Source organism: Nicotiana sylvestris, chromosome 2 (assembly GCF_000393655.2).
Source record: "Nicotiana sylvestris chromosome 2, ASM39365v2, whole genome shotgun sequence".
NCBI classification, from domain to species: domain Eukaryota; kingdom Viridiplantae; phylum Streptophyta; class Magnoliopsida; order Solanales; family Solanaceae; genus Nicotiana; species Nicotiana sylvestris.
The window spans coordinates 22,711,979-22,724,879 of record NC_091058.1 but is presented as its reverse complement, the minus strand read 5'-3'; the positions used below and the strand labels follow the sequence as shown (position 1 = coordinate 22,724,879).

The following is a 12,901-nucleotide window of genomic DNA, read 5'->3' as shown; positions in this document are numbered from 1 at the left end:
ATTTATCCTCCAGTGCTTCTCATCATCATTGTCGCTAATGAGAACAACAATTGATCAAAGATACACCCTGTCGGGTACTGTATCCAAGTTACTCTCTGTATCTAAGTTCATCCCGAGTAATAGTACCACGAGGATAATCACCAAATCCACCAGACAACTTTATGATGCCAATGAAGTAAGATGAGTTATTCAATGAGACTCGTATTGTAAATAAGAAGAAAAAGACTGATCCAGAAAGGTGGGCCGAGGGTCGAGCCTCGACTATACATGTAAGTTTTTTACTTTTTATTAAGTATTTTGATTTACTTTTATATAAATTTTGAAATACTAATTCAATATAGTTTTTCTTATAGGTTCGCTTCACAACTGATGTGGGGGAATTCATACGCAGTCAGCCACCTAATGAGTCGGGCGAGGCAATCCAACTTTCGGATGAGGATGCTGAAAGAACACTCCTTGAGTACTTTATATACTTTGAACTAGACAATAGAACCAGTTTTCGAATGGGCTTGTAATAAGCGTTAACTTAGTTTTGTTAGCTTAATGTGTTAGTTCTATAGAACTTTATACTTTGTTGCTTTTTATTGTTGTTGTTGTTGTTGTTGTTGTTGTTGTTGTTGTTGTTGTTGTTGTTGTTGTTGTTGTTGTTTATTGTTGGCATAAAATGCATGTTTAGGATTTTTGGTAAGCTGACAGGTGGTGTAGCTGCCAAAACAGGCATTTTCTGGCAAAAATATACCAAGAAAAGCGACCAACTTTGGTTGCTAATTGGTCGTTTTTCCCTTAAAAAAAATAATTTTCTGGGCAATAGAGACCAACCTTGGTCGCTATTTAACCCAGATTTCTCAAAAGCGACCAACTTTGGTCGCTATTCTATTTAAAAATAATAATTTCTGGAAATATAGCGACCAAAGTTGGTCGCTTATAATTAAAAAAAAATTATTTCTTGAAGTTAGCGACCAACTATGGTCACTTATTTTAAAAAAAAATAAAAATAAAATAAAAAAGCGACCAATCTTGGTCTCTATTTTCCAGATTTTAAAATATAATATTTGGATTAGAGACCAAAGTTGGTCGCCAAAATTATAATATTAAAATAATAAAGCGACCAAAGTTGGTCGCTATAGTCTTTACCCGGAATATTCGGTCCTTTTACCTTAGAGACCAGCAATATTGCGACCAGGCATGTTTGGTCGCTTTTTGGTCGCTTTTAGGCCTATAAGAGACCAACTTTGGTCGCTTTTTGTGGTCGCTTTTTACCGGATTTCTAGTAGTGTTCATTATTGCTTGCATCGAAAAAGGAAGGTTGAAATACATCAAATACAAGTTTTGCAACGTTGAGAGTTAAGATATATAGCAAATTTAAAATTTTGAGAAGCTGTCAAAGTAGAGATAACTTTTTTTGTATACATGTTTGGAGATTGGTTATTACATTTTAAGTTGGAAAAATAGTGTACTTTGAACTAAACATGAGTAAGTAGTGTGATTTTTTTTTTTGGTCAAAGGGAAAATTATATATATTAAAAAGTACATTACAGAGTGCAAGCAGTATGAATTTGTTAAACGACAATGATATCTTAACCACTATTATTGGTTTTCCATATTAACGGAATTACAAAGATTTGCGACCATAGTCAAGTAACCTCATTAATAATCAAACTCAATCTTATGCCCTCATTAAATCATAAACTTCGAACTCTATAAACCGTGGCTGCCCTACAAATATAGTCACACTGCCAGTACGAAGCACAAGCAGAAGAAGAAGAACTCTACCACAACCAATCGTTGTTTATAGGGGACAAATTATAGTATCAAAGAATAGTGACGTTATAAGTTCTTATTTGGAGGGAAAACATAAGTGATAAGAAGTTTCGGACTGTACCTCAATCTTTTGTCTGTGTTTTCACATCCTTGTTTGCCCAGGCCTATTAAATTAGAGTAGGTTCCATATAAGTTAGTAAGAGCAAAATATGTAAGAATAATGCATAAATAATAAATAACTATAAAAGGATTACAGACCGAGAATTATGGAGCGATTATGACTTTTCTCTGAAATTGTTTGTGAGGGACGGTGTTCTTCAGATGTCTTCATTGGCGGGGAGGGACATAATTTTTTTGGCGGAATAGATATAACGTTTGCAAATCAGAAATAAGGCAAAGAAGGGAGATGTAGTTGAGTAAAGCATAAGTTTTTGAATGTCAATAATTAAGAGGCCTGGGGGTATTTGAATAGGGGAAAGGTGTAAAGGATACTAACAATAGTGCTGATACTAACAGTAGTAGTGTTGATACTAACAGTAGTAGTGTTGATACTAATAGTTAACCATTGTATAGTTAACTTAAGTTAGTTAGACCATTGTATAGTTAACTTAAGTTAGTTAGACCATAGTTAATAGTGAGTGTAGTTAGTTGAATATTAGTTGTATAAAGATAGTGGGACCACTACTTGTAATAGTTAGTCGTCATTTTAACAAAATATGATTTGTCCTGTTCCATTGCTTTTCTCCCTCTCTCTTCTACAATGGCAACCGCTATTTCTTCTCAATCTGATTGAATTGAGCAAAGTTTACATGGTATCAGAGCTTCGAGTGACTGAATTGAGGGATCTATCATGAGATTTGCAGTGAAGATCGAGAAATTTCAGTCCATGCATGTTCAAATTTTGTCGATTGAAGAAGATCATTTGTAAACCCTAAGTTTTTTTGTTAAAATGGTGATTGATGAGTCAACTAGCAGTACTCCAGACGGAGCAGCTAATAGAGCGATTTCTATGGCTCAAACTCTCGATTACACACATCCACTCTATTTACATCCTTCAAATGCACCGAGTTCTCTCTCTGTAGGAATCCAGCTGATTGGGATGGAAAATTACACACTGTGGAGTCGTGCGATGAAAGTTGCACTTTTAGGAAGAAATAAACTAGGTTTTGTGGATGGATCTGTTGTGAAAAAGGATTTCGAAGGAGAATTGCAAAAACAGTGGGAACGGTGTAATGCAATTGTGGTTGAATTGTAAATTCAAAGAATGTTGGGTAAATTGGAGCAGGGGCAACGTAATTGGGAATTTAAAGAAGCGGCGCTGGAAGAAGGGAAAGTGGAAGCCCAGTTGAAAGTTTAGATGTGGTTTGCTTGATGCGAAGAAGCGGTGACGAAAGAATATGCGAAGCGTTTTTCTAAAAAGCGGTGACGAAAGAATTTGTGAAGCACTTTTTTTTTTCTTGTAATTTCAATGTGAAACTACCGGTAAAAAACCTGGAGCCTAGGAAATTCAATTGGTGGTTATTGGAGTGCCACCTCATCGGGGTTAGGGCCCTCTATTATATATATATATAGAGAGAGAGAACCACATGCGAAAATGATTGAGTCAACAATGTTAAAGTATTATTTTACTCATGGTACCTAAAACAATTACAAAGCAAAACTTGATTTGCCACAAATTATATGGAATCACCAGAACTTTGTACAAATTGGGTTGTAATTTTGCAATAAATTGTTCATAAGTCCTGGCAGATCACTGCGGTTTTTTAATGGATGGATAAATCATGACTGATCACTGGGAGTCTCGGCAGATTATAAGTCTAAAGAAATTGTCTATGCAATTTCGTTATTCATTTACATATACCAAAGAAGCGTGCTTCCCCTCTCCAAATCATGCTTGTAAATGAAGAAACAAATTCTCTTAATAAAAAAAACAAAATTAGAGTAATCGACCAAATACGAGGGTCAGACCATTCAATTTTTGGTGTAAATTAGGATATTAATTTCTTAAAATTTATTAAACACGATTACATATTTATAGGTTATATTGAAATTACTATAAATATAAATCTTTGTAAGGAAATTATTTAAATCTTTTTGAATTAACATGATTAAAGAAAGAATGGTGTGACTGAGACATAAAAATACTTTTTAATTTAAATATGGAAGAGAGTAAATTTACTTATTCTGCTGCTACTAAAAAAAATCTCCCCATGGGAGTTTGGTCAATTTCATAGAATGACCTTAAGAGATTTTAATAAGCTAATTTTACCACTTGACCTAGTAAGAAGTAGTTTTGACATGTTGTAACAGAACACAAACTTAAGTTTCAGTTTATGTCAAAAGTGCAAACTTTTGGGGGTACAATTCAACAAGCTTTTCACCAGATATAGTTCCATTAGAACTCATCGTCATATTACTAATATATGCTACATAATTTATCTCTCGTAGCTTCGTCCTCCTTTTGAATATCTTAAACTTAACTTTTGTTTCCAAACGAACTACGAAATCTATACTTCCACTGCCAATTCCTTGCCAAAATAGCTCATCAACATTATACATTTGCACTTCCTTTTTTGCAATGTTTTTGTGGCCTTGGTAAATCCCTTGTGTAGAATTTCTTCCTACAACCAAACCATTGTAATTCAAAGTGAAGTTGATATCATTATAGTAAATGCTCATACCTTTATTGGGATTGAAAATTTCAAGGTTTAAAATTACAGAATTGTTGTCGCCGTGGAGAGAAGAATTCTTAACGTTCAACTCAAGAAAGGAGAAATCAACAAGAGTGAAAATTGGATTTCTTGGAATCAAACAAAGCCACATGACTAATGAGGTCAAACTTAAGACAGTTGCAACTTGGAAGAACCAACAGTAGATATCAATATTATAAGGTTTGGATTTCCTTCGATTATTCATTTTTGGTCGAATATTTGGGATTCATTAACGTGGAGAGATTACAAGAATATAAGAAGTTCAGGAAAATGAAGAAGCAAAACGTACGTCTATCTTTTATATATTCCCAGAAAAGTCTGCCTTTAGTTGAACTTTAGTGGTGTGGTGTTAGCTTGGTTGTGATCTACTCAGCTATTCATAGGAACTTTTTTAAAGAAACACATTTATTGGATGGATATTCATATCCTACACCACAATGGCGCTGGAAAGTAAATCTACGTAGGAACAGAATCTGGAAAATTAGAAGACACCGTCTAATTTGAAGTCTATCATCTGTTGAAACTTAAATAAGAAGCAAAATAAATTAAATGCTAAATCATTAATTTTACGAATTAGTTCATGTAAATGACTAGAGAAAGTGCTGGAAGTCTTCTTTTGCTATTTCAATTTTCTATTTTCTTCTCATAAAAAATATGCCTTTTGTTTTCTATTATTCCTATTACCTTTTTCCCCCCTTTAAAGCTAAAAATATTCATTAGCCTATCTCATATTTCCATGATTTTTCATTATGTTAGTAATGATATCATATATTATTACCCAAATAAAAATGAAATCATATTATCTTTGTTATGCATCAGGATTCTGTACAACTTTTGTATTAGGTGATGCAATATACACAGTGAAAAATGTTACACAATCTAATTAAGGTCCTCTGTTAAGTGATTGCATAAAATCTAGGTAAAATTATCAGAGACCCCTTGTCCTTACCGTAATTGTGGCAGTGAAAGAATTAATGTACTCTTTTTTACAATCAAATACAAACCAAAAATGAAAATTCAATAAGGAAAACATGAATTGAGATGTCTAGTTGAAATATTCTGGACATCTTTTATCTATGTAACCAGTCAAGACCATACCATCCTGGCCTACTCCCACAGGACAATTAGCATGCATCCTATGATGTTTACTATTCCACGACCATATCCTAAATCGAATTTTCGCCGTTAATTCTATCCGAAAAACCACCGTTCCACGAGACCGATCGTCGAGCATTTGCTGCCATTGTGTTCCGGTCACTGTAATCATGGGGCCAGAAAATGTACCAGCAAGAATAGTAGTGTTTTTGGGCAGTTGATAAAATGGAGTCAACAATTGGGAATTCCCAATACTCTGTTCTTGATAAGTCGCTGTCACCTGCATTGCATCATAAAAAATCCCTATAGCTTGATTTGAATTTCTTGCTGTTACATTGAAGTTTATTTGTGCACTTTCAGGTCCAATTCCCTGACTTATAGCTGGAATTGAGAAATCATGGAGGAAAATTCTTGGGCGATGAGGACGCAAACCTAGCCATAAAATGAATCCAATGATACCAACAATAGCAAGAAGGGTTAAGAAAATTGTACAAACTAACTTAGAGACTCTAGTAGTTAGACTTTCTTTAATATGGTGAGCATAGTATCGAGCCGAGTGGTGACTCCGTACAGGGCGGTCTTGATCTGCATAAACAGGTAACTCGTGCGCGTTATCCATTCTACTGGGTTGAGATTAAGGTTGTTCTTGCGGTTGAAGAACAGGACCAACTTTAAGGTACATGATTATATATGTTAAGGTTTGTTAGCTGGAGTACAAAGTAATGTCAAAGAATGTTTCAAGTCTTTCAAGAAAGGAAAGAATAAGATGATCTAACTGGTTACATTCTTGATAGACAAATATTTGTTGTATAATGTCATGCAATTCTTGAAGTCATGTGAAAGTATACTTTGTTCAATAGTACTCGCAAAAATTTGTTCTTTCTCGCAAAGTATACTCGTGGAATATACAATGGTATTTCTTTCTGATCTTTTTATTGCTTTTGAAGGGTTCATACAAAAAAGATGAGTTTCTATTTGTTTGTATCTTGGTTTTTTAAGACATTGAAGAAAGCTAAGTTTTAAACTGTGGCCTTCAAGCAACTGATATGCTTGTTCGAGGATATTGAACTTTTTTGTCATTCTTAGAATTACCGTATTAGAATTATTGAGAACGGTTACATGTTGTTGTATGTCACCAACATTATAACTACAAATTATTGTCCAATGGATTGCTTGCTACAATTAGTAAAATACATCGATAGTGTAGAAATTCTTTATCCGCTTATATAAGTTAAATCTGTGAATGTTAGCATAGAAGGAATTTGCAAATAATGATCACTAAGATCTTCTGGAAAGAAAACAAATTGAAAGAGAGAAACAAGTTTTCTATTTTTCTCTTTTTTCTTTCTTGTTTGGAGGGTTATGTTACATCTTGATTGACCCAAATTTTGGCCCATAGCCATAACTTTTTGGTAGAAAAGAGAAAATTCTATGTGGGCCTGAGAAAAGAAAAGAGATTTTTACATTCTTATATACTATATGAAACTATATTATCTTCTCTACTCAAGTTTTACTATAATTACAATTTATATACTCAATTATTATTTATGTACATTTTAAGGGAATTAATGATAATAATTAGTGTCCTAAAATTACTCTAACATATCTTCCACTCCCCCACGTTTCTCTCTCCACATCCCCTCCCCCTCCCCCATGTATCTTGCACACACCCACGATTCCACAATTGATAACCATTAAAAAGTTTTGAAGCTTTGAATTAGAATTTGGGTTTTCAAAAAATATTATTTGTTTGAATTGGATGTTGTTGCAGAGAATTGGGAATTCTCTTAGGTCTCTCTCTATCTCTCAATCCCTAATTTCAGTAATGTAAAGCAAAGGAAAAGATAGCAGCAATTCCACCATTGACAACCATTAAAAAGCTTTGAAGCTTTGAATTCGAATTTGGATTTTAAAAAATCATTATTTGTTTGGATTGGGTGTTGTTGCAAACAATTGGGAATATGGTTTGTAGTTTATATCTCAATTTTGAGGGGTTTTGGTGAAGATTAGACTTGTTTTTGGCTGAATTTCAGATTGAAACTCGAAGAAGAAGAAGAAGAAGAAGAAGAAGAAGAAGAAGAAGAAGAAGAAGAAGAAGAAGAAGAAGAAGAAGAAGAAGAAGAAGACATGATATACATTATATTTACGAAATTGTAGTAAAATTGTAGAAAAATTGTATTCTGTTGTTTATTTATTTAACTATTGTATGAAAGTTGAACAACATTCTGTTTAAATTTTATTTAAGTTGTATGATATTGTAGTTATATATAACTGAGTAGAAATAATGTATGAAAGTTGTAGCTAAGTTGTAGATAAGTTGTATAATATATAATTAGTTGTATGAAATTTATTTTTACTATGTATAAATCAAATACAAAATATACAAAAGACATAATGTATAAAATTTGTACAAATATTGTATTTAAGTGGTATGATATTGTAGTTCTATATAACTGGGTAGAAATAATGTATGAAAGTTGTAGATAAGTTGTAAACACAAGCAGTATAACTTGTATTTAAGTGCGCTCTTGTTTTCCTCCCAAAACCTCAAAAATGAAATATATCACTTGACTGAACTGAACTTCCTGAACCCGGTAACATACATATGAGAGGACTGAGGACACACAGGAGAAGATGAAAAATTCTAGCCAAGAGGTTTTGGGTTTTGTTTAGTTATTTGCCCTCCAAGTAATATTGATTCCGGACATAAAAGGAAGTAATATATTTTGTTCATAGGCACACAAAAGGAAGTACTATTATGAGTTGGTTACGTTAGTTATCTATAAAGAGAGACAAAAAAAATTCCCTTTTCCTCCTTAGAACGAATCTGGAGGATTAAACCGGTGGGAATTAATCCAAGCGCTCAAAAATTTCTATTATAATGCCTAACTTTATGCTTTTCTTTCCATTTACCCCATGTGATATAAAAAGCCAATTAAATCATCTTAATTCACTTTTGTCTCAAAAACAAAAAAATGAAAGATGACAAGCGAGGAATTCTGCCAAATGTGACTATTAAAAGAAGTCCAGAAACCGCTTGAAATATCACCATAAAAATAACTCCTACAACAACAACAACAACAACAACCTCTTCGTTGCACTTAAACATAAGTTGTGCAAAGATAGATGAATTGGATGGAGGGAAAATTATGAAGCTTGTGAGGGATGTTTTTATTTTACTAAAATTGGAAACTAAAATCAAGGGATACAGTAGTTGGCTTAAATTGCTGCAACGGTGGAAGATTTGGAGAGGAAAAAGGAAAAAAGTATAACTAAATCCCTTGATTGAAGGTACTAATAATGGACTGGGAGCCTTTTAAGGTGGAATGTATATATTTTCTAAGCAAAACTTGTGTAGGTAGGGTAATTTACTAAACATGAACATTTAGAGTAATAAAGTTTCCAATAGTGTATAAGAATAAAAAAATCCCAAAAGAAAATGATGATAGATAATGGTTTTTGGGCTACTTCAAATTTTTCTGGAACAAACACTACTAACAGTTGTAAGCACGTGATTTTTGCCCTATATGAGAATTACTCCCAAAAAATTCAAAAATAAAATGATTTTTCTTTGGTGTGCAATTTTGTGATAATTTGAATAATTATTTGTAGTTGTTTGTGCGTGTTTATTTGCTAAATTAATAAACAAAATACAAAAATATGTCGCATTTTGCATGTAGGATTTAATTCTACAATTGATAATAATTAAATTTGTTTTACAAAAATATAAAAATTACAAAAATAGGCATCGTTTGCATTTTTAGCATTTAATGTCCAAATATACAATTTTATGCTTAATTAATACTTAATTATGCGTTAATTGTTATTGGGAGTTAATTTGCGCTTTTATAACTTAATTTAGTTCTTAATAATAGTTTAAGTATTTTTATAATTTAGTTTTAGAAAAATAAAAGAAGAAAAGAGAGCGAAAATATAAATAAAGTCGGAATTTGGCCTTTTCTTCAATTTCAAGCCACAGGCCCAAAAAATGGCTCAATCTTCCCTACGACCCAGTCCATTTCGAACTGGGTCAACCCGGTCCATAACCCAACACCCTATTATCTTGCATTTCAAAAAATAAAACAAAGAAAAAAAAAAGAATAGTAAACCCTAAAAATGCCTAAGCATCCGCCCCCCCCCCCCCATTTCTGCTTCTTCTTCCTCAAAACTCCAAAGCACAACCATGGCTGCCCTCACCAACGTCGACCACCCTCCACCACGAACACCCCCTCACGTCGTCACACTCACACACACATACACAAACAAACGACACAACAGTCCATCGCCCCAGCGTTGTTTCTCCATTGAAGCTCAAGCTCGACCATGGACTACCCGTTGCTTCTGCTTCAGCGCCCTCCTAGTTGCTTCCTCACTTCGTCTTCTTCAGCTCGAACAGCCATAGCCACTGCTTCGTCGTCCTCCACACCGTAGCCGCTGCTCCTCCACACCGTCGCCGCTGCTCCTCCACACCGTCGCCGCTGCTCCTCCTCGCGTCCGAGCTGCTGCTGCGTCCATTTCAAGCTCTGATGTCCAGCAGTAGCGGATGCTACTGCTTCAGTCCATGTCGAGCTCGCGAACCTCGATGGCCATGGCTTCTTCATCATCAGCTGCTTCCGTTTCGTCTTCATCATTCAGTCCAGTCGAGTTCGCGTACATGGAGTAGTTTTGGTCGATGTCGTCGATCACTGTCCGAGTTCGTCGTTGGTTGGTCGTTGTTCGTCGTTTCATTTCCGGTTAGTGGTTTTTTGGATCTCATTTATCGTCCATATTTTTGTTTGGTATTTTTCGGATCCAAAATCGATAAATGATTCAATTCTTGTTTGGTTTGTTCTTCGTTGAAATAATTTTCTAGTTTGTTCATTATTTGGTGAATTTTTCATGTTTATTTCATGTTTGTTTTATTGTTTAGGTAAATGTTGTTAGTTTAATGTTAGTTAAATACAAATTGAGGTTTAATTGTTTCCTCAATTTGTTTTATGTATTTGATGTATTTTACGGAAATTGTTAATATTGTTAAAGTTCAAATTTAAATTCATAATTGTTCTTTTTAGTTTTGTTTTGTCATTTGCCTAAAAGAATTTAGTTGCAATAAGGGAAGTATGTTGGGTTTTAGTCATTTGAATCCGTCGTTTTTATTTTTAGATTTAATTCATGTTTATATTATGTTTGTTTGATTTTGAATCCGTTTGATTTTGAATCCGAAATGTGTATAGTTTGATTCCTTGATTACCATTTATGATTATTTCTTGAATTGTTCTCATAATCTTGTTTAAAGTTTAATATAAGAATTGTTTGTTGTAATGTTGTTAGAGTTGATTTTAAGTTCAATATGATTGAATTTAGAAATCTTCATACTTTGTTTGTTGTTGGTGTTGAATCCGAAAATAGGATTGTTTGTTGCTAAAATATTGTTCAATCAAATTTTAGTTGTTCTTGGTTGTTCAATTTGTGTTCATGTGATTTGTTGTTGAAATGTTGTTAAAATCATGTTCATATGATATTGTTGTTATGATGTTCATCCGTGTTCATATTGTTGTTTGAACATTGTTAAAAATTGATCATATTGTCTATATTTTGGTTAAGTTTGATTAATTGATGTGTTATAGCTGATGGGTAGTTTGGTAAATTTGTAATACGTTCAGGGGTAGTTTGGTAATTTCAGTAAGGTCGGAAGGGGTAGTTTAGGAATTGTACATTTTGTAATTGTTTATTTGAAGCATGGGGGACAAAATGAAATGGGGTGGGTTGTGATATGATTATTTAATATAAAGGGGGGACAAGATTTAATTTAAAGGGGAATCTTGCATTATTTTATTTGAAGCATGGGGGACAAAATATAATGGGGTGGTGTGATATATTTATTTAATGTAATGGGGATGAGTGGGAAGATAATGGGTTTGGTAGAGAAAGGGATTGATTTTAATTGATTAAAGGGTGGAGATTATATATAGAGAGGTCTGAAAAATCAGAAGAGGACGGAGAGAAAAAAGAGAGATTAGAAAAAAAGGAACTGAACATTTATTCCGAAAAAAACATTGAAACTCTCAAGAAAAGAAAAACATATAAAGAAAAAAAAAGTTGAAAATTAGAAGAGAAAGTAGTACACACCTGATAAATATTCTGGTATACAGGTGTAGAAATTAAGGGTTGAAGATTAACTAGCCTTTCAAAAATCTGAAAATTTCCCTTGGTTTCTGTCCGTTATTTTCGGCATTCCTGGATTTTATTTTGAATTTTTCAAAGCTGTCACTGGGATTTTCGTTGACTGGTTATTGCTGGTTATTGTTGCTGTTGCTGTGTTACGTATTACGTTGCTGACTTTCTTCTTCTTATATTGACAATATCAGGTACACAACTGTAATTTTGGCATTTTGTAAGCTGAAATGAAGAATGGAGTGTTAAATTTTTAATTTAGTTTAATTTAATTTTTGTATTGTATTTAGGTTATTCATGTATTATTATTCTGTAAATCACTGTCATTTGGCATAACTAGGCATATTATAGCGACATATTAAATAACGCCTTAACCAGATTATTAGGAAATATATTTAAGCCTGATTATTAATTAAAACTGTTTAATAACAAAAAATAGAAGAAATAACGTAAAAATGGCGTTATTGAATCAGTTTGGCAAAAAAAAAATTAACTAAGTTCTTTATTCATAAGGTTTTTCGTCAACGATAAGTTAATCAGAATCATGTAGTCAATTTCATTTATAACATGAATTAATTTGCGAACAAGTATTAGGACATGATGTGAATTAAAACAAAGTTAGAAATATGGTTTAGTAATCAAGTTTTTATTTTTCTTTCTTTCAATTTTCAGTATTTGTAAATAATTAGTTTCAATAAGCTTAAGTCTTACTAACAATTTGAATTTTAATCCAACTATGGGATAATTAGTTTTTATTTTTTTATTTTTATTTTTTTTATTTTTATTTTCGACAATTCCATGTTGTATTTATGATTATAATTTTTATTACTTTCTGTTAATATTTGTTTTTCTCTTCTATTTAATATGTCATTTTCAAGAATGTAGATATTGATTTTATATTTATAAACAAACTTAGTAATAATAAAAAGGTAGTCATTAAAGGATATTCTTAAAATAAGGAAGGATTTCGCTAAAAATAAATAGATGTAAATAATACAAAAATTTACAGGATTCTCCAATCTCATTTATTTATTTAATTATTTTTAAAAAAATTTACTTAGAATTTGGGATGGATTGTTTAGTGAATTTCACTTCCTTCCCCAAAGATAATGACGCGCTAGACTCTTTAGGCGCGATTTAATCAATTTTACCTTCTTAAACTCGGATGCGCATTTCATGCG

The 12,901-nt window shown here is 32.7% G+C and overlaps 1 long non-coding RNA gene across 1 annotated transcript; it reads right to left on the bottom strand.

Annotated features, from left to right (window-relative positions):
• Positions 1-4,060: 4,060 nt before the first annotated feature.
• Positions 4,061-4,807, bottom strand: LOC104225247 (uncharacterized). Its single transcript, XR_710551.2, has 2 exons — positions 4,480-4,807; positions 4,061-4,382 (listed from the first exon to the last, which is right to left on the bottom strand). It is a non-coding gene; the product is annotated as an uncharacterized lncRNA (long non-coding RNA).
• Between the last annotated feature and the right edge of the window lie 8,094 nt (positions 4,808-12,901).